The 22,653-nt window shown below is 38.3% G+C and overlaps 1 protein-coding gene and 1 long non-coding RNA gene across 24 annotated transcripts in view; one reads left to right on the top strand and one right to left on the bottom strand.

Annotated features, from left to right (window-relative positions):
• LOC139966417 (uncharacterized) overlaps positions 1 to 22,653 on the top strand; it is a 386,420-nt gene that overhangs the window by 188,770 nt on the left and 174,997 nt on the right. The window contains exons 11-12 of one of the 5 annotated variants that reach the window (XR_011792603.1): positions 1,180 to 1,313; positions 2,090 to 4,736. The exons of the other annotated variants lie outside the window; for them this stretch is intronic. The gene's annotated coding sequence lies outside the window, so the exon portion shown is untranslated. Of the gene's footprint in view, positions 1 to 1,179; positions 1,314 to 2,089; positions 4,737 to 22,653 lie in introns of those variants that run through there. 5 annotated transcript variants of the gene reach the window in all.
• LOC139966422 (uncharacterized) overlaps positions 12,353 to 22,653 on the bottom strand; it is a 35,127-nt gene continuing 24,826 nt past the window's right edge. For 12 of the 19 annotated variants that reach the window (XR_011792658.1, XR_011792652.1, XR_011792660.1 and 9 more), the window contains 5 exons: positions 22,390 to 22,584; positions 21,041 to 21,191; positions 20,027 to 20,241; positions 15,325 to 15,403; positions 12,353 to 14,120 (listed from right to left, as the gene is read on the bottom strand). This is a non-coding gene — a long non-coding RNA (uncharacterized lncRNA). Of the gene's footprint in view, positions 14,121 to 15,324; positions 15,404 to 20,026; positions 20,242 to 20,924; positions 21,192 to 22,389; positions 22,585 to 22,653 lie in introns of all 19 variants that reach the window. The other 7 variants (XR_011792653.1, XR_011792651.1, XR_011792659.1 and 4 more) reach the window with 5 other exon arrangements.

The raw sequence follows: 22,653 nt of genomic DNA, 5'->3' as shown, positions 1-22,653 counted from the left end.
AACCCACAATTTTCTTCTACGCTCCGCGCCAACCGATGGTGGCGCTCAGCTTAGATAGTCCTGCCGGCACTCAATCCACCCCGGGCAGAACCCTGATATATATATATATATATTTATATATATATATTTTTGTCAAGTTTAGAGGATAAATCTGTTCTTCGTCTGGACAAACATATTTCTTTACGCAGGTAGGCGTAGTCCCTCCATATATGATGGGCTGTAATTGTTGTACTCCCCAATCCTTACTCCTGTGAGTCCTGTCACTGTACCCATCCCAAATCCCTACCTTTCTCACCCCTCTGGAATCCATTTAACATTCAACTGTTAGACCACACTGCTACTACTGTAGTTGAACATTACGGTGGAGTAATTGCACACAAGAATAATCAAAACAGAATATTTTGGAAAACAAAAGTCGATAATAAGTAGTTTATTATATAAACAGTATCAGTAAATGGAGCAACAATAAGCTGTAACAGAAACCAAGAGGGTAGGATGCAGAGATATTTATATATTGAAAGCTTTTATTTAATGCAGTTTGGTGCCTTGAATCAGCAATTGCAGTTGTTACCTAAGTACCCAGTTTGTTAATGTACTCTCATTAAGAATCCGGAGGGGCACAGCCACTATTTCGAGGGAGAGAATTAGAAATTGTCTTTGATTTTCATTGAGATAGCAGGGGCACTACAGCAACTTTGTAGTTTTAGTAGGAAAACAAGGCTATTTACATACACTTGTGAAAGGCACCAAGGGGCATGGTTTCCAGAGTGAGAAAAAAACATGTAGAATAGACAGAATTTTAAGAGCAACTTTTTTTTCAGTGGTTTTTTGAAAACTGTACATCAAAACCTTAACATTTCCTGCAGCTGCTCAATATTTACTGGCTCTTGGCACAAATTTCGCTGCAATTTTGGACAATCTTAGAGCCCTGACTTGGATGATAAAGTTGTAGGATGATCAAGAGGGCACCTAAGGCATTGAAAGGGTTAAAAGGCATACCGCAGTTGTTGCTATCAGTGATGGATGATTTTTAAGCTCATTACCGCAAGAGGTATTTTGCCATCCACCTGCTTCCTGACGTACATATTTTTACGTTCATTGAGTGTGTTTTGTTTGTTCTTCTTTCACCCTCTGTCTGTCTACATTGTTGGTCCTCTTTTCTTTCATCTTCCGCTACAGTTTATTCTCCCCACAAAAAGTGGCTATAGAAAATTTAGGAGATCTACGGCTCAGTCCGAGTACAAGCATGGCTCATCTCTGAACACGGAGTCCAGTGGTAGCGATAGTTACAGGGACATTTTAACCAGTCATAAGTAAGTTTCACTCTCTAAACATGTTTTATTTTAAGCAAGGTTTTGTCAGCTGGCAACATATTATCTATGTTTTATTCTTTTGTAAAACAATTCAAAAATAAGAAACTGACTGGGAAAAGTAAATGCAATGTATTGAGACAAGTTATTGGATAATCCCAAACTGAATGTTTACTTACCATAAATGTAACTTGTTGAAAGGTAACGCTGTGTCTTGGTAACGACATTTTAAACTATCTCAAGTTGTAAAGGATTGGGAAGGTTAATAGAACTCGATTTGGGGTGGGGGTGAGTGGAGGAGGGGTGGGCGGCTAAAATAAGCTGCTTAAACGATATGATTTTTAAATTTACAATATAAACAGTTGACTGTACTGAAAACTGCACAGTGCATTTTAAAGTAGACCACTATCTATTTCTTGCTGTAAAGCAGAACTGTTTGTGACCTTGTGTTGAGTTTGTTTTGATCTCATCTCCCTTCATGTAATGAATAGGGAGATGAGATATTGTATTTCACCCCACATCAAAAATGTGAGTAAGTGAGTGTGCGTGTGTATGTCTGTGTGCGTGAGTGAGTGAGCAAAACTAAGTATGTCGCAAACTCCTCCTAGACCCCAAGTCCTGTCGAGTTCAAGCTTGGTGGGTGGGTGCCTAACCATGTTAACTCATGCCTGCGTGATTGATGACGTCAAAGAGGTCGAAGGTCAAGAAATCTAAAAATTAGTTTACATAGCTTGTGTATTCCTATCTAGTAATTTTCTTTCATACTCCTTTATGGACAGAACCACCTATGGTGTCCACCATGGAACAGCTCCCTGAGAGACCTCCAGAAGACTTAAATTTGGAAGAGACTTGGGAAGATGACGAAACATCAGACAGAGACAATAAATTGGAATCCCAAGCCCCTGTAGCCGATTCAGATCCCTTCTCTAGTCTCATTATGGACATGAAAGCCTCCATCTCACCTCCGAGTTAAGTACAGTCTAACTCTTACCAGATCAGGAAAGGCTTACCAGACGATAACCTCCTGAAGGCAGAAGAAGACAGAAAAGTTTGTTCCAATTCTGGTAGCGACGTGCCGAACGCTTCATCAATCCAAAATGACAAGCTGATGGAAGTTTCCCCCGAAGGGATTAGAAATAGGACTAAAGTTGAAGAAGAATCGGAATGTGATTCGATCCAGCTACCAGAAAGACCTGCCGGTCTAAAACTTTCAGGATCACAAACTTTTTGAGCCACCGATGTTGCAGCTTCTTAAAAGATATATTTATTATTATTATTTGTTTCATCACATAGTATTACAAGGTGAACAAGACAATAAAAGTACAAATAAGTAAAAAATGTGAAAGGAAGTCAACTAAGAAACCCTTTTGGGCTTAATCGAATAGAGTACTCCCTATCTATATGTACATATATATATGTAAATATTTATATATATATATATATATATATATATATATATATATATATATATATATATATATATATGTAACTGTATATATATGTAAGCTTTTCTACTTCTTTTTTTGTATCACCATGTGTGTAAATTTTTGTATCACCATAAATAGCAAGAGATATAATAGAGAACACTGTTATGGAAGCTGTACTTAAAACTCTTGAAAAAACTGCTCTCCTAAATTTTAAGGAATAGTTTGGCAGAAATTTTTTCTGGGGAAATCTATCTTTATTTCATGCATAGTCTTGAATACTTCTGCAATACCATAAGACCATCTCTGCCCTGCACCTAAAAATACTGGGTTTTTTATTCTCTCTTGCATGTTTTCAAAAGTGCCCTTCTCAAGGGTATCATGTTGAAAATTTTCTCATATTTACAGATGGAAATTTTGAAGTTATGTCAATTGAGGTCATCAGCTGCCAAAATACAAAAACCTTGTAGTCTAGTTTAGTGAATATCTGTAGCATCGGTAAAATGTCATAATTAGGTGGTAGGTCCCCCTCACTGAGCATTACACTTTGAGCAGTTCTGTTAAGAGGTCAAATGTAAATTGGAATCATCAGCTGCCAAAAGCCTGAAATCCTTGTCGACATCAAAATCAAAGCTGCGATTATCCTCATGCTCAGAAATGTACTAGAACTGAATGTTCTATGAAGAGGTCAAAGGTCACTTAGGGTCAAATTCTGACCACCTTGATCAGGCGCGTATCCAGGGGGGGCGTTGGGGGCGCGCGTATCTAGGGGGGGCGTTGGGGGCGTGCGCCCCCCAGGTAAGAAATAGAGGCGAGAAAAAAAGAGAGAAGAAAAAAGGGAAAAAGAGGGGAAAGAAGGGGAGGAAGGAAGGGAAAAGAAAAAGAAGAAATAGAGGAAATGGAGAAAAGGAGGGAGTAGAAAAAAGGGCAAGCAACTGGGAAGAGAAAAAAGAACAGTGACATAATTACAGGGCTGATCCCTATTATACACATAGTGTAGCCAGTGACGGATCGATGATTTTGGAAGGGGTGTGCGCCTCACCCTACCCCTTACACCGACAACTCCATTTTGACGTTTTCATATTTCCTCTCTCACTAATATATATATATATATATAACAATTGTACAATTGTGCTATGAAAGCAACTGTGGCTGGTCTCGAACTCGACCGAGTCGTCGGGAACATGATGCATTTCGGTATTAGACCAGGATCTATATGCGAACTGCACTAGACATATGTCCTTCGATGCGACACTGCCATCCAGAGATAAAATGTTATACTCCGACCTGAATGCTAATAGTTACCCTAAACCTCGTACCGTAACTCATACAATGAATCTAAAAATAAATTCTGCATGTGATTGGAGAATTGAGCACATCTCCTGTGAATATCATGTAGTGCGTGGGGGGGGGGGGCAGGCGGACGCACCTATCACTTCTTGAGATTGTTCCAATCTGCGTGAAAATGCCCCACCACCCACTCCCACAACCCCTACGCCCCACCCCTCTTATCGCTTCCCGATGGGTTACAAAACTTAAACAATAACCTTTGCCCGTAGTACCAAAACCTTGACAAAATCCGGCAACACACCACTTCATCGATAGATAACGAGTCTAGTGATCGGGCTGTGTATTAGTGATGCTAGAGGTCGTGCATATGGCAAGCCCTTTTAACATTTACCTCGCAATTAGACTTAAGTCGAATACATTTCACTTAAGTGGAATACATTCTACTTAAGTGAAATGTTATTCCACTTAAGTAAAATGTATTCCACTTAAGTGGAATTCAATATCCCTTAAGTAGAATTCCATTTCATTTCTATTTCACTTAAGTGGATATGCCTCCCACTTAAGTGGAATTGTATTTCACTTTAGTGGAAATGCATTCCACTTAAGTGGAATTGTATTTCACTTAAGTGGAATACATTTCCACTTAAGTGGAATAACATTTCACTTAAGCTAAATAGCCCATCTATTTCACTTAAGTGGAAATGCATTTCCACTTAAGTGAAATACAATTCCACTTAAGTGGAATGCATTTCCACTTAAAGTGGAATTGTATTCCACTTAAATGGAATACAATTCCACTAAAGTGGAATAATATCTTTTTCTCGTCAATTTCACTTCAGTGGAATTCTATTCTGCTTAAGTAAAATACAATTCCACTTAAGTGGAAGTGTTGATATGTGGCTTATATATAAATACAATTTAGGGTAATGTTCGTCGTAACGCATTCAATTGCTCAACACATATGATGATGTAGTCGATCCTCGTTGCACGTGTACATCATGGCTATGGCTAATCATTCACATCTAAACATTGCTGGAATGCGATCAAATAATTGTTGTTTTTAGAGACAATTCGAAGTGTTGTTTCCTCACTTGCACAGGGGAACAATCAGTATGATGCACAACAGAGGCGACTTACATCTTGTTAAAGTAACATAGGCAGTATTCGTAACTTTTTAGATAGTGAAACTTTTGACGAAATAAAAGATTCCATCCAAAATCCAAAAAAAAGTAATACGTTCTCTTGCCCTTGTCAATGCGTTTTCGGCTGTAGCTCCAACCACTTGTAATGTATTTGCCATGGCTTTATTTTGGTAATGGTATTCGTCAGGTACAGTACCAGGTCAGGTACGTACGTACTCACCTTGCACGGATGTTAAGTGCTAGCTGGATCCCGATGGACAGCCGATATTCATTGTGCACATATCGACACCACGTACGTACACGTATCGCGGCAAGTTGTTTATAATGGCGCGCAAAGGCATGGGCAAAGTTTGGCGTTGAATTTACTAGCCAATCAAATTCCACTTAAGTGGAATAGACTAGTCAATCACATTCCACTTAAGTGAAATAGACTATCCAATCACATTTCACTTAAATGGAATGCATTTCCACTTAAGTGGAATTGTATTCCACTTAAGTGAAATAGGACATTCCACTTAAGTGGAATTGTATCCACTTAAGTAGAATACAATTCCACTTAAGTGAAATGCATTTCCACTTAAGTGAAATACAATCCCCTTAAGTGAAATAGATGTAGCTTAAGTAAGATGCAGTGACAAGTTGATGAATTCAGCTTAAGTAAAATACAATTAAGCTTAAGTGGAATGGTATTCCACTTAAGTGAAATAGAATTCCACGTAAGTTAAATAGTATTCTGCTTAAGTGATATTGAATTCCACTTAAGTGAAATGTATTCGACTTAAGTCGAATTGCGAGGTAAATGTTAAAACGGCTTGCCATACGTGCACTGACCTAAATGGAGTGTAACCACTCCCGATTTTGCAATTTCCCAAGATCAGGCCCGAAAAATCCCAAGAAATACCAAGAACACTGTGCTGCATGGATTTCTAACAATATCTAGGGATGAATATCCCAAGATCTTACCTAAACTGAAGGCAGATAGAGAATCGAAACCTTCAGTGTACTGAACTTGAAACTGTGCGTCTTTCGAAATGAAAAGAATGTGGGGAATTGCACAATAAACAAATCAAAGTTATTTATTTCAGTCTCACTTCAATTATTCGAATTTGTTAAGCAAACAGCAGATATCAAATCATATAAGTGAGCATGAAAATGGCGTTCCAGGATGAACAGCCTTCAAACCATGGGCGCAGATCCTGGTGCGGACAGCGGGACGCGTCCCCATCAACTTTTTCAGTAGTGGGGACATGATATACCGTGTCCCCACCAATTTGTCTTGACCAATAGCTGCATTTCAAGTTCCCCTGTACTGAACTTTGGCGCAGTTAGATCCAGCCCAGCCCCCCGGTTCCTACGCCCTTGCTAACCGCTGCGTCACAGCAACTGTTGAGAAATAATGCTAAGTTTTTCTTCAAAATGGAACGGAGGGTGATGTTCAAAATGCTGTACTTGTAAACAGGATAACTCAACACGTACACCTTTATTGAACTTCATATTTCAAATGGTCTTAAAATTGGCATTATTTTCAGTGATTAATACTACATTACTCTAGGTTTGGCAGTAACTTGTGAAAATGTTTCATAGTGAAAATAAAACAATGTCATATAACTCATTAATTATTAAAGGGGTGGCAGAGCTGCTTTTCTTGCTCAAATTGATCAAAGAATATGTCCATGTGCTCATACATAGAGCATCTGTATGTCTTTATTTCACATAGGAAGACTGTTATCTCAGGGTATTGAAACATTTTGGAATATAAATTCTACATTTTTGAATCCTTAAAAGATCTTAATTCTTTTGATTGCCTTGTTGCTAAAGTAATGGTCAAGGCAACGTTTCCTGAATCTGCATAGCTCATGTCGCGGAGCGGTTGAAAACTATTAATATACAACAACCAGTTAAAACAACAGTATCTCTGGGTATTGAATCACCCTCCGTTACATTTTTGGAGAAAAAATTACGATTAAAACATTGAACACTTCTATCGCTTAGCATACAATTTCCGAGGAAACAACACCGTGAAACTGGAGAACATTTATGAATAAGAAAGGTTTGATTTGACTGCTTTGAAATAACGTATGACTGGCAAGATGCGTCGAGCGCTCTCTATCGGCCTCTTTTTGGTCAGTTTGCAACTTCAGAGGAACAATAGAAACCCGAAAAAACTTTTAAAACGAACAAAGGATTCACAAACCTTTGTTCTGCCTAAAAGATAAGCAGAATGAAAATAAAATAAAACTGTTAGCAAACTGCTTATCCACTAGAGAGCCTGTGTAATAGAATGTGTAAAAGTTTCGATCCTAGCAGGATCTTCTTCAGAGGCTAAAAAAATAAGATAAGCAGAAAGTTTGGTTTATTGTAGATTTGTGTGCGCGGAATTAGCCCGATTGATACGGGGAAAGGTGATTAATTTGCTCTAGGTGGGTTATGGTGCGGTTATCTATAATTCTTTCGAAAATCTTACCTAAGGCTGGGAGGAGACTAACTGGTCGATAATTTTGAATTTTGGTGCGGTCTTTACTTAGTTTCGGTATTAAAATCTTTTTGGCGGATTTCCATGGGGTTGGGAAATAACCCAGTGTAAGGAGTTCGTTAAATAGTGGGAAAATATGAGAGTTAATGAATATCGGAGGGGAGTTTTTTAGGCAGTTGGTCATTTATGTTGTCAGGACCAGTGGAGGATGCATGTTTAAGTGGCACTATACCAATTGTTTATATCTATTTTATTGAGCAGAGGGATGTTTTTGTTGAGACATCCTAACGGGTTGGTGTTAAAGCTTGTTGCATTACTGATAATTGTACGGTCTATTTCGTGTTTACAGCTGATATCGTATGGGGGGGGGGGGCATCGTAGATATTGAATATACTTTTAAAGTACGATTCAATTAGCTTTATTTGGTCTTGAGTTTTTGTGATGAGGTTACCTACGTTATCTCTAAGGCCTTGGTCTGTTTTACCTGTGTTTGGTGTTGTAATGGGGTTAATGATTTTTTTTTTTTAATTTTCCAAAAGTGTTTCGGGTTTTTATCATTAATGATTAAATCGCAGTTGTTTTGGACGCGGTTTTGTTAATCCGCCAATATTTGTCTGTTTATTGCTATTTAAGTTGGTTAATTTGGGTTTTTAGAGTTGGGTCTCGGGAGATGATATAAGTTCTACGTAGGCGACGTCTGAGTTTCATAAGTGTAAGAATATTCTTATTTAGTTTTCGTTTTCTGTTTTGTTTTTAAGGGACAGTGTCTTTTGAAAGTATAGAAAATATGATGGGCAACGCTGTCACAGTAATTGTCGATGTAATTTAGCTCGTTGTTTTGGTTGTTGTATTTTGGGAGTCTGTTTTATTGTAGTTATACGTCAATTCGTTATTTGGTACGCAGTTTAGGTTTATGTCTAGCTCAAAAACGAGTGGAAAATGGTCACTGATTTAGTCATCTTCTAGGATTTGTATCGAATGTGTTTTAGTTGCGAGGTGATTTGAGGTTATATGGGTAGTCAAGTAGTTCTGTAATATTGTTTATTGGGTTCATCCTAGGTTTGGTATTTTGGTTAATTATCGTTAAGTTGTATTTATCACATATTTCTAAGAGAGACTTGCCTTTTTCAGAAAAAATAATGTGGTGGGCATTTACTAGGAGTTTTTTATTTTTTATTAGAACATTTTTTTTATTATATCGGTGGATATGGGCTCATTTGGGGGACTATAATCATACCACGAAAGTGTCCATTAGCTATAGGTTGCATTGAGGGTGTGTTATTCTTGCGTCAAATGGCGTACCATGGAAGGGGGAGGGGGGGGGTTGGGTGGTCTATCTGGCAGTGGCGGAGCGTCCATACAGTCAGGGGGGCGGATGCCCCCCTGACGGACTCAAATGGACTGCTGGCGCCCTTTTCAGCTTTATACCACTTTTTATTTATATGCGAATATTGACGTTTTTAATGCGCTCTCATCTACCTATTGACATTTGTCACATTTTTTTTGGCGATGACACCTATTTATTCTTCATTTATCTGCATATTAGCAAGGCCCGGCAAGGGTCATTTCCGGCGATCTAGGGAGCATCTTTATTCAAATATTTCTCTACGCTCCGCGCCAACCCGTGGTGGCGCTCCGCTTAGATAGTGTCGAAAGCGCCCCTGCAGACCATCCTCGCCCCCTCGACCAATACCCCTAGCTCCGACACTGCAAAAGACCCGATAGAAATACGTATTCTTTATAAGTGCACAATTTTGAAAAACCCCTCTTTTCAGCCCCCTCTCTTGTTCTCTTTGAAACACCCATCAACATTGAAATAAGACGTGGAGTAGAAGACACCCTTGTCTTTGTTATACACAAATTTCGTGTAATTATCTGACCGGGAAAGTCTTGTTGTTTATAGGCCTTTGATTTCTACAGTTTTTCATAAATCATATATCAGGTTTTTTTGCCCCCCCCCCCCCCCGCACGCCCCCCCCCACACAACACCCAATTCCAAAATAAACTTCAGATTCGTAATCAGCGTGTCGCGAACTACCAGAAAAGATACACATTTATCGCCTTTGCGACAAAAAGTGTTTTCACCTAAAAAAAAACGTAAGGGGTACGTACCTCTTGCAGTTTTTTGCCAAAATTGACCCATTTATTCATAAATGTCAAGATAAAACTCAAAATGACAAACGAAGGTTTGATTTGACTGCTTTGAAATCACGTAGGCCTATCACTGGCAAGATGCGTCGAGCACCCTCTTATGACACTTATTTCGCTCAGTTTGCAACTTCTGATGAACAATAGAAAACCGAAAAACTTTTAGGGACAACAAAAGGTTTTATAACCTTTGTTCGTCGTAAAAGTTTTTCGGTCTTACTTTTCTTTGAGGTGAAAAAAGAAATTGTCGCAAAAGCGATAAATGTGTATCTTTTCTGGTAGTTCGCGACAAGCTGATTACGAATCTGAAGTTTTTTTTGGAATTAGGTGCTGCGTTGGGGCGTGGGGGCAAAAAACCTGATTTGCAGTTTTGCCAAAACTGACCAAAAATCGATCCAAAATCGAATTCGCCCAAATGACGTAACAGGGGGTAACCGATGCTCAGGAGCCCAAATTTGCAACTCCCAGGTCCATATCTGCTTCCGTGCGTGAGAAACGTGGTCCCAAGGAATCTGCATAGCCCTCCAAAAGATTTTATTGAAAAGATCCAAAGTACTATTTTTGATTTATTTCGAACGGGAAAACTGATAAAGTAAGGAAAATTACTATGTATAACCCCATTGAAAAGGGGGGTTTAAAAAAATATGTTCACGGCTTTGTTGGTGCTCTCAAAACCTCTTGGGTCAAGCGTTATTGTAATAATGCCAACACGGGGTATTGGAAGCTCTTTTATTTCATTCCTCTCTGTCGCCGTCCGGTAAAGAGTTGCTTTTTAATTATCATTTTCATGACCAGGATATTTCTTGTATTTAAAAATACCTTCATTGGACAAATTTGTATGGTTTTGAGTAAGCTTAGCTACCTTTAAGAAACCATCGGAAATTGGGTGTGCAAATCCTTAATAATTTTATTAGAATTGATAATACCATTGTTTATGACAAAAAAAGCTTTTACGACGCCGGTTTACTGTTTGTGAGGGATATGTTTTTGCTAGATGGGAAGCAATTGTCCAAATAATGCTTTTCTGACCAGTCTTCTACTTTGTTAAGCTATTGTATGCTTTATAGAAGACTTCCTTTCACATTGTATATTTGCACGTGAAAAAACAAAATAAATCAAACCAAATCACAAATAATTATTTCTAAACAGTTACTGTGGTTAGTGTTATGTACTAAGAAAGTAAGACAAACTCTCTGTCTAGATTTCAACTCCCAGAGGAGGTATTGTTTTGGTATTTCTTTTCCTCATTTTGCAGTTAAAATATTAGAAAAGCCTATCATTTCTCAATTAACAGTTACTGTGGCGAAGTTGTTATGTTGTATAATTTTGCATATTTATTATTGTTTTGTACAATGAAATTGTCAATAAACTGAAAAAAAAATGAGACATACTCCTTGTCTTGAATTCAAACACCAGAGGATGCATATGATTTTCTATTTATTTGCCATCTAATGTTGTGAAGATTAAATATTAGAAACGAGTATTAATTCTCAACAGTTCTAGTGGCGCAGTTGGTAGTGCTCTGGACTGGAGAGACAGACAAACTCCATGTCTCCGGTTCGAACCCCATGACAGAGCATTTTACATTTTTGCTCTTTTACTGATTCCATTCTGGACTCTGAAGTTTAAATATTTGAAACGAGCATTAATTCTCAACAGTTCTAGTGGCGCAGTTGGTAGTGCTCTGGACTGGAGAGACAGACAAACTCCATGTCTCCGGTTCGAACCCCAGACAGAGCATTTTATATTTTTGCTCTTTTACTGATTCCTTTCTGGACTCTGAAGTTTAAATATTAGAAACGAGCATTAATTCTCAACAGTTCTAATGGCGCAGTTGGTAGTGCTCTGGACTGGAGAGACAGACAAACTCCATGTCTCCGGTTCGATTCCCAGACAGAGCATCATGTCTGCGGTTCATGTCCAGACAGAGCCTTTTACTTTTCTACCCTCTGGAGGGAGTGGAAGTATAAATATAAGAAACGAAGTTTCTCCAGAGGGAACCAAAATGGTGTAATTGGTTATTCCATCGTTCAGTAAGCGATTGGGTTGGATTGCATCGGTTCAAGTCCCAGGTGAGTATTTGCAAAAGGAGTTCTGACAAGTGGATAAGATGAATCCCGAAGGTGGGCGGCCCCCTCCTCCTGACAGGTGGGTAAGGTGAGAGGGTGAGAGGGGGTGAAGGTGTGGACAAGGTGAGGTCGCCGCCCCCCCTCCCTGACAAGGTAAAGGCGCAGACAAGTGGAGATCGCCTCCACCTCCCCCCCTGACAAGGTTCACGCGCGGACAAGTGGAGTTCGCCGCCACCCCTCCCCCCTGACTAGCTAATCGGTAGTTGGGGGGAGGAGTAGTGGAGAAAAAGTTTTATAAACTAAGTCCAAACAGCAGGATCTTTAAATATTTGTAAAGCTTTAGAATCCAGAGGCCCACCTAATGATCTAGTGGTAAAGACTTTTGCTTTTGCATCTCAAGGTCCCTGGCTCAAACTCAACCTCTGCTTTTCCTTTTACAATACTCATGTAAAAGGAAGAAAAAAAAAAGGGAAGAAAAAAGAGTGATACTTTGAAATAACTTCTTTTTTTTTAATGACAAATCAGTTCATGGACAGGATATACCTTCATCTCTCCCACCACAGTTAATACCCTTCAACTTCCTGTCCAGAAACAGGTTATCCCTCATCAAATTATTATGCAAATACTAATCAACACATGCAATACATATTTCATAAACATTCTTAGTGATACCTGCATCTACTATTGAGATGGTTGGGTGACAACAGACAGTTATTTTCTATAATGTTTCCATTATTTATAATATCAGCCTGGGGGGGCAGTTATTTAATGATAGTAAGTAGTCACATGTACATATGGGATAAGCCTATGGCCTTTTTACTTCACACCAGGTGGCTATCCAATTCACACCAGTACATTCTTTTTGGACATTTTTTTTAAACATTTGGAAGACCATTTCAACATGAGGGGAAAAAGAATTGATTCCTCCTAGATAAAAATAATAACCCCATCTTACTTTAGCCAGACAGGGCTTGAATCCATAGGTTTGCTTGACGACAAGTTCCCAACAAAAAGGAGTTGGCCTTCCATGGCTGATTGATTATTCACTTTACAATACCATGGCACCCTTGCTACCATCAATAAAATTTTCTTTAACTTTCATTTATTAACTAAACCTGATTTTGAATTAATTTTAGATAACTTAATTTTTACATTTTTTGCCCTCCAGTTTGAAAAAGGAAACGATACTACCATAGCACAAACAACATATATGTGGAAAGGTTGCTCCCTTTCATTGCTGTCTCAATCACACACCCCCCCCCCCCCGGCTCCGACTACCACACCCCACCAAATTATATACACGAAGAGTGCATTATTGAAAGTTTCTTTAAATATAGCCTTTTCATGCAGTAAACCTGTGCTGCTGCAAACTGAAAATTCAATTAAAAGATTCTCCCTCATCACTTTCAACACTTTCATTTCTCCTTCTCTATCCTTCGCCTCACCCCCCCCCACCCCTGGTCCTTCCAACTATCATCCATAACTCCTGCCAATATCAAATTCAGTCACCTTAACATCCCCCCATAAAGTGTCAGTCAGTCAAGCACCACAATGTTTGTAGACCAAGAAATCAACACCCGAAACCCATTTTTAAAACTTTAAAGGCCCATCAAATAAAGATGCTGTTTTCTTCTTTTTCTCTAAACAAGATAAACACACAAACACCAAATCCAAAATATATAAAATTCCAATTCCCATTTTGAATATTCTTCAAATTTTGTTTGCCAAGCCACGTTAAAAAAGTGAGTGTTATTCTTTTTGGCCTTCCCCCATCTTTGTGTTTGCATTGCAACAAGGTGTAGTTTTCTATACTAAAAAAAAACAAATGAAATCAAATAAAACAAATAAAAGATGATTACAGCACATGCAGGAGAAGAGTGAGAGCCCTCCCAAATACTACCGGCTTATGTATACAAAAGACCTTTTTTCCGAAATCCTTTTTCCGACATCGTGGCAATTCAAGAGTTACTTTTCACCCCCGCTCCACCATCCACGCAGGAACCCACCCAGACCCCCCTGCGGGGACGATTTATTCTGTTCCAGTTTCTCGTCCAAGGAGGGTAACTCTATATGGTTCAGAGCTATGTCAAAGAAGAGCGGTTTGCACGGTGACGGCTTAAAGTCCAGTGGAAATGTGGTGAAGTTGGGCTTGGCGGCCAGGTCCGGCTGGTTGGCGTTGTACCAGTCAAGCCATTCCGCCAGTGGTCGATTGTCCTTCAGACCGAGTTGCGCCATTCTTTTGCTGATGGAAGGTTCATTGGAATCTGAAAAATGAACGCAGAGAGGTTCTTGGTAAGCCATGGTTTTTTTTTTTAAAGTATTCTTGGGTAGAGGGTATTTTCTATGGGTGAGGATAATCCGGAGGGTGGGGGAAGTCAATTCAGTTAACTGTGAGAAACGTCATTGAATTAGGAACCAACTAAGGCCTATTCTCATCTTTGTAGTAAGTTTGTCACCTTGAGCTACGTGACAGTTCAGAAGTAGGGGGGGTATATTCGAGTGGAATTTGGGATTCGAATCCCTGAATAGAGAAAGTTTACAAAAACTTGTTAATTTGCAGTCATTTTTTGTTATTGCTGTCACAAACAGAAATGGATACCCACTTTCTATTATTTGTAGATGACAGAGACTGGTTCAATCGCAGTCTACAAGGCCAGATAAACTCTTTACATTTTGGCTTTCAATTTCTTTATTCTGACAAATTTCGATAGTACAAAAAAACGGCAGTTTTGATCGGGCTTTTGATACTTCCTTGTGATCCCTGGACATCATACATTCAGCTACAAGCAAAAATAACTATTGTCTGTCCTGTCCACCACAATAATCCTATTGTAATATTTTCAGACCCTAAGGGCTAATAGGTCTCTCCCCCCCCCCCCCCCCAAAAAAAAGTGTGAAAAGGGATGGTGCTGCTTCCAACCGAATGAATCTTTTCACTCATTGTTTAACCAAAGAGAAAAATTTGGGAAAGAAAACAACAGATTATTAACATAAAGGCCATATTTCTCTGAATCATTGTCTATGCTCTGATGGAATACATTTGTTCCAGTAGCAGGGTTCAATTCCCAGGTTCCAAATGGACACGGCAGTTTAATCTGCATTTTCCTGACGATCAGACCCAAAAGAGAACATCGATATGTCTCTCCACCGTTATCCCAAAGAAGAACCCTTTCAGAAACTCAAGGGTACTAAAGGGATTTCTTCCTTTTGAATTAACCAGGGTCCTACACAAAATTAACAGGGTAGTAACATGATGGTCTCTGCCTGATTCCCCCTCCCCCCACCCAATTTCTTTTCTTAATTTTTGGTATTCATCCTTTCATATATAGTCCATCTTGCATTTTGCCTTTTGAAAAACAAGAATCCTTAATCTTCATCCAAAGCAGCAAAAAGTTTCTTTCCAAACACAGTAAATTGAATATTATTATTATTATTATGATTATTATTATATTATTATTAAGTACATACCTAGAATGGAGGCCGCCTGAGCAGAGTACTTCAAGCCGTTGATATCTTGTGCAAGAGTGTCCAATTCCTCTACCTCCACCTATTGATTAAATGAAACCAAAATCTAATCATGATGTCTTCCACATTAAGTTTTTAGGGAGTGTCACTACCCGACAAGCCCTATAGGTTTTTTTAGTACACTTCCTTTCACAAGTTTTGTTTCTTATCTCCTTCTATGTCATATGTCATACTTATGTTAAAATAGAATAAAAATCAATAAATGAAATGAAATAAATGAAATTAGTTACCTTTTTTTTTAATTTGAGTAAAAGTTTTGTTTTTGTTGTTGTTGATATCAAAACAAAAGGAGTTTAACCCCTGGTCGACCTGGCGAGAGGTCCTACGGGGGATAATAAGTTTGTTTTTATAGAATAGACATTTTTTTCTTTTAGAGGTTGTCTATGTTCAGTCAGGGAATTGCTGGTAAATGAAGTCTTATATATTTACATAGGACAGGATAGCCATAATCATATCCGAGGTCAGAGTCGAAGAGTCAATTAGGGAGGGATTTCTAAAGGAGAGGAATTTTTTAAGTACTGAGAATTGTGGAGACGGAGTGGTTTCTATTGTTTGGGTAGGGAGTGGTTGTGGTTTCTATTGTTTGGTAACAATATAATCTGTATATATAAGTATACTTGGGCCTAGACCCATTTAGAAAAGGATTTTTTTAATGGAATGAGACTTTAAGTAGTAACAATTGTGAATACAGAAAGGGTTTGGTATTTGGGTAGTGAGTTGTTGCGACTTTGTATTTCAGGGGGAGGTCTTCAATCAAAGGGTCGTTCTCGAGGTTGTTTTTGTATAACTTGGTGTTGAATTCTTCAAGTCGGGTGAAAGTAGATTTTGTGTTTCCTGCACGGAGAACGTACAAAGTAGCAATATAGGTAGGGATTTTGAGTGCGAGTCGATAAGCTGTGGTGTGGATTCTGTTTAAAATTTGTTTATTGGGATTAGAGAGCAGGGAGATTCTCCCGTAACTGAGAATCGGTTTTACTATGGATTTATAGATTTGGATAATTGTTTTCGGAGGGAAGTTATATTTGTATGAGAGGATTTGAATGGATTTAAGTTGGAACCAGCAGCGTCCTGCAGTTCTGTTACAAAGTAGATTTGCTATCGAAAGTGGTACCAAGGAAGGTTGCATTAGGAGTAGCAGTGATTGAGGTGTTGAAAAGATTAATTTTGGAAATATGGTTATGGTATTTTGAGTTTATTATGGAGAAATTGGCTAGGTTAGATTTGAGGGATATATTTTTGTTCTCCACATCGAGCACCAATTTTCGAGATGTGTAATTGCTCTTTTAATATTTAGTTCCGTCATATAGATATTTTTACTGGTGCTCCAAATGGCTATGTTGTCAGTGTACTGACTATAGTTGCATTCAGATAGAGGGGGGATGTTCAAATCATTAACAAATAGGGTGCAGGGGAGGGGGCTGAGAACAGCGCCCTGTGGAGTACCTGCACCAAGTGGAATAGGTTTTGATTGTTGGTTTTTGTAGCATATTTTGGCATTGCAATCACTAAAGAAAGAGGAAAGAAGTCTGGTGTAATTGCAGGGGAGATTAAAATTAAGTAGTTAAATTCTTATGCCGTTGTGCCAAGTTTTGTCGAACGCCTTTTCGGCATCAAGGAAGAGGGCAGTGGTATCATGTTTTTTTATGAAGCCGATGCAAATTTCTATGGAAAGGTGGAAAGTTTGGTTTATTGTAGATTTGTGTGCGCGGAATTAGCCTGATTGATACGGGCAAAGTGATTCATTTGCTCAAGGTGGTTTCTGGTGCGGTTATCTATAATTCTTTTGAAAATCTTACCTAAGGCTGGTAGGAGACTAATTGGTTGATAGTTTTGAATTTTGGTGTCTCCTTACTTAGTTTTCGGTATTAAAATCATTTTGGCGGATTTCCACCGGGTTGGGAAATGACCCAGTCTAAGGAGTTTGTTAAATAATGGGAAAATATGAGAGTTAATAAATATCGGAGGCCGACGGAGGGGAATCTTTTAGCATTAGGTCATTTATGTTGTCAAGACCAGGGGAGGAGGCATTTTTGCATATTCAGTGGCACTATACCCATCATTTATATCTATTTCTTTGAGTAGAGGGATGTTTTTGTTGAGACATCCTTAGAAGTTGGGGATAAAGCTGGTTGCATTAGAGATAATTGTACGGTCTATTTTGTGTTGGAATCTATTATCATATGGAGGGCCATCTAAGATATTGAATATAGTTTTCAAGTATGATTCACTAAGCTTTATTTGGTCTTAAGTTTTTGTGATGAGGTTACCTACTTTATCTCTAAGGCATTCGTCTGTATTACCTGTGTTTGGGTTGTAATGGGTTTATGATATTTTTTTAATTTTTCAAAAGTGTTTTGGGTTTTTGTCATTATTGATTGAATCGCATTTTGGATTCAGTTTTGGATTCGGTTTTGGTCAACCGCCGATATTTGTCTATTTATTTGTTTTTTAGGTTGGTTAATTTAGGTTTTTAGAGTTGGATCTGGGGAGATCATATAGGTTCTATGTAGGTGAAGTCTGAGTTATTTAGTGTAAGAATATTCCTATTCAGTTTTGGATTTCTGTTTTGTTTTTAATGGGCAGTGTTGTTTGAAGGTATTAAAGATATGTTGGGCAATGCTGTCACAATATATGCCGATGTAATTTAGCTTGTTGTTGTGGTAATTGGCAATAGTGTTGTTTGTTATGATCCTTTTTAAATGATGTCCAGTCTGTTTTATTGTAATTATACGTTAATTCGTTATTTTGGATGCGACTGAGGTTTATGTCTAGCTCAAAAAGGAGTGGAAAATGGTCACTGATTAGGTCATCTTCTAGGATTTGAATCGAATGAATTTTAGTTGCAAGGTGGTTTGAGGTTATGGCGTAGTCAAGTAGTTCAGTATTATTGTTTATTGGGTTTATCCTAGTTTTGGTATTTTGGTTAATTATTGTTAAGTTGTGTTTATCACATATTTCTAAGAGGGATATGCCTTTTTCAGATATTTTGGTGCTACCAAAAATGATGTGGTGGGCATTTAAATCTCCTAGTAGTATTGTATTTTTATTAGAACTTTTTTGATTGTGGATATGGGCTCATTTGGGGACTATAATAGCTAATAATGTGGAGAGGTTTATTGTCTCTTTCGAGTACAATTTCAATTGTTTGGGTTTGTTTGGGAGGAGGGTGGCTTTGAGGTTGGTTTTTTCAGCAGTAAGTACTCCTCCCATAGAGCGAGAGATATCGTGTCTGAAAGTTTGGTAACCAGGGATGCTAAGGTGGGAATTTTTATTTAGTTTAGTTTCGTTTAACGAAATGATATCCGGGGAGTGGTTGGCGAATATAGTAAGTAGGAGGCTTAATTTTGGAAGGATACTGTGGATGTTTAGGTGGAGGAACTTGACCGAAGGAGGGAGTGTGCTTGTCATGTAGGTGATTGAGGAGGGCTAAATATTGAAGGATGGTGGAGACATTCCATAATTACAGTTTCTGGGATATTTAAGTTTAGGTGTTTTAGTGCTAACATGGGGGCGTAACTGGCAAGGTCGTCAGATTTAATATTAATGTTGGCTTTTTGGAAGGTGTATTGTACTAATTCAATTACAAAGGTTGCGATATTAAGTTTTTTTCAGTGACGATTTTATTTGTTATTTCACTTTTAGGGGTAAAATTGGTTACATTCGCGTAGGTTCTTTGTTCTTGTTGTTTGTTATTATTTTCAGTTTTAGCTTCTTTAAATTTTAGGCATCCTTTGTAAAGGGCGACATGAGTCCCTGAGCAATTGGCACATTTTGGGTTTTCTTTTGGTTTGGGACAGTCTTTAACTCTGTGGTTATCGCCACATCTGAGACATCTGGTTTGATTTTTGCAAGTATGGTGGGTGTGTCTAAAAAGTTGACATTTGAAACATTGAGTGATTTGGGGGGGGGGGGGGGGTTTGTGGTATTCTTCTGTTTTGTGTTTAGAGTATCCTAAGTAGAAACCTTGTTTGATTAGGGATTGTTGAGGCTCTTGTTCTTCAAACGTCATTTTTACTTTCCAAGTTGTATTGTTTGTGGCATGACTAATGAGTCTTATAGTTTGTATTGGGGTGTATTCTTGGTCTTTGAGTTCTTGTTCAATATCTTTGATTTGAATTTCAGGGTTTATGCCACAGGCTACTACGGAGAAGTTTCTTTGTCATACTTTTTGGGGGATTCTTGGTTTGGGGTTGCCTAGTTTAGTCTTTTGAGTCCATGGTTTCAGGAGGATATTTGCAGATTTAGGGTCATGGGGGTGATTAGGATGTCGTTACTACGAAGACGGTTTATATTTGAGATCATGGCATTTGGTTTTTCTTCATTGATTAGTTTAGCAAGTGTTTATTGGGTTTTTTGATAGTTCTGGTAAGATTCCTGATACAATGATTGTTTGAGCGGACTTTTTGGTGGTTGGTTTGGAGTTAGGAGATGGGTTTATTTCAACGTAGATTGGACGTTGTCTTTTTCTGCTATTTTTGTACAGGGATCCAGTCATTAATGTCTATGTCAAAATCAGAGAGGTTTAGGTTTTCGACTAGGAGGGCGGTTATAGGTGGGTAAGGGGTTGTCATATTGGCAAAACAGCCCCTCCCTATTGGTTTTAAATGGCTTCTATACAATGAAATTGATCATAAACTTCACTTACCAGAAAGAATTAGTCTCCAGCCTAAGACGGCGGACGGAAAGAATAGGAACTCCTTTTGAAGAGACACACTATGAATCGAAAGTGTACTCGGCAGCGTTGTGTTGGTATCCAAGGACGCGTACGTTTTGTAAATGGCGAGTAAGTCATAGAGTGAAGGATGATGGGGTGGCGCTATGTCAAAAAGCTAACTGTTGACCAACATAATCCACAGAACCCTAAGGAAAGGAGAGGAATGCAAAAGAAATTAGCCAGGTTTCTTCAAAGTAAGTCTCGTACATTTAGCACAAAACATTAAACACTAATTAGCAACTAATTCCAACAAATTTTAGGCTGTGATTGAAGCTTTACTGGTGGAAACATAATTAAATATATATTACATTTTTATGAACCTTTCTTTCTTATGACTAACCTTGACTGTATATTGCAGCTTTCCAGCTTAGCTGGTGTTTTTCCATCAAATCAGCTGATCTTTGAGTTTTCTGATCTTGACAACAATCAACTGTCTTTTTAATTTACCACAACCCAGACCGCACTAATTGGCAACTCTTTCCAACAATCTAAGGCAACAATCATCAATTCAAGACAACCAAATTACTAATTACAAAATCATTCCAACAAACTAAGGCACCGGGTCTCATTAATTTAGCCCAAAACAGACCACACTAGTTAGCAAATCATATCAATAAACTAAGGCAAAACTTATAAATTTAATACAAACACACCACACTAACTACCAACAAATTATCACAGTACTCCTCTTCAATTTAGCACAAACAGACCACACTAATTAGCTACTCATTCCACCAAACTAAGGCACAATGTCTCTTTAATTTATCACGAAACAGACAACACCAAAGTACCAACTGGTTCCAACAGGCTAAGGCACCGTGTCTCGTACATTTAGCACTGATCTTGACAAGCAACTGTTGAGAGGACAAGACTGATGTTCATGGTACTGGCTTACACTGATGTTTCCCTTGAAACTTAATTTTTCTCCAATTTCTGTTAAATCACCTCCACATAACACTTCCAGATATCTCTGTAGAGGACAAGCTTGAAGGATCTTCTCGTATTTGGTGGAGTTGAGATCTTTACCAAACAGAACGTTTCCTCTCACAGTATCATTTTGGATCCAAGCTTGTTGAGCAACATAGGCCACAGATCTCTGATGAAAGGAGAGGAATACAAAACAAATTAGTCACTTTTCTTCAAAGTAACAGCAAAAGTAAAAAAGGCAAACCCTGTTAACAACCAAACTGTCAGCCGTGAGACAAAACATGTATACTCTTCTAGAGGGGCAATTTGTGAAAGAAATGAAATTTTATGGTCAGATCAAAGTTATTGGACACTGGTTTGAACAACTCTCAAGAAAGACCTCACTAAATACCAACTCGTTCCATCAAACTAGGTACAATGTCTTATTAATTTTAGACAACCAAAATACTTATTGCAAATTCATTCCAACAAACTAAGGCAACAGGTTTCATTAATTTAGCACAAAACAGACCACACTAATTAGCAACTCATATCAATAAACTAAGGCAGAACTTATCAATTTAATACAAACACACCACACCAATTACCGACTGGTTCCAATAGGCTAAGGCTGAGGTCTTATACATTTAGCACAAAAATGTCTCCTACATTTCTAATTAAAAACTAATACCAATAAACTAAGGCACCATGTCTCAATAATTTAGCACAAAAACAGACTACATTAATTAGCATCTCAAGCCAATAAACTAAGAAACCAATTTTTTAGCTTCATTTTGATGTTGTCATGGTTGCTTGGAATGAGTGGAATGTGTCACTCTGTACAAACTTTATCATGGAACTTGTTCAGCCTTTCTGTAAGAATAGTAGTTTAGCACAAAAAAACAACATCAAATACCGACTGGTTCCAACAGGCTAAGGCACTGTGTCTCGTACACTTAGCACAAAAACAGACAACACTAAATACCGACTGGTTCCAACAGGCTAAGGCACTGTGTCTCGTACATTTAGCACAAAAACTGACCACACCAAATACCAACTTGTTCCAACAGGCTCAGGCATCGTGTCTCATACATTTAGCACAAAATCTGACCACACCAAATACCAACTGGTTCCAACAGGTTAAGGCACCGTGTCTCATACAATTAACACAAAAACACACCACACCAGTTACCTTTTTCAATAGGCTAAGGCACTGTGTCTCGTACAGTTAGCACAAAAACAGACCACACCAAATACCGACTGGTTCCAACAGGCTAAGGCACCGTGTCTCCTACATTTAGAAATGATCTTGACAACAATCAACTGTTGAGAGGACAAGACTGATGTTCATGATACTGGCTCACACTGATGTTTTCCTTGAATCTTACTTTTTCTCCAATTTCTGTTAAATCACCTCCAGATAACACTTCCAGATCTCTCTGTAGAGGACAGGCTTGAAGGATCTTCTCGTATTTGGTGGAGTTTATGATCTTTCAACCACTTGTTCTAAACCTGATCCAGCTTCATTACAGACATCCAAGACTTACAATTTTCCTTCAATTTTCTTCATCTTCTTCTTTCACCTGAGACAGTATTGTAAAAGATAAGAAGATTTCATATTGGAAAGCAGATAGACATTGCAACTAGACTCA

Source organism: Apostichopus japonicus, chromosome 4 (assembly GCF_037975245.1).
Source record: "Apostichopus japonicus isolate 1M-3 chromosome 4, ASM3797524v1, whole genome shotgun sequence".
Taxonomy (NCBI): Eukaryota; Metazoa; Echinodermata; class Holothuroidea; order Aspidochirotida; family Stichopodidae; genus Apostichopus; species Apostichopus japonicus.
This window is presented reverse-complemented; position numbering and strand designations above follow the sequence as displayed.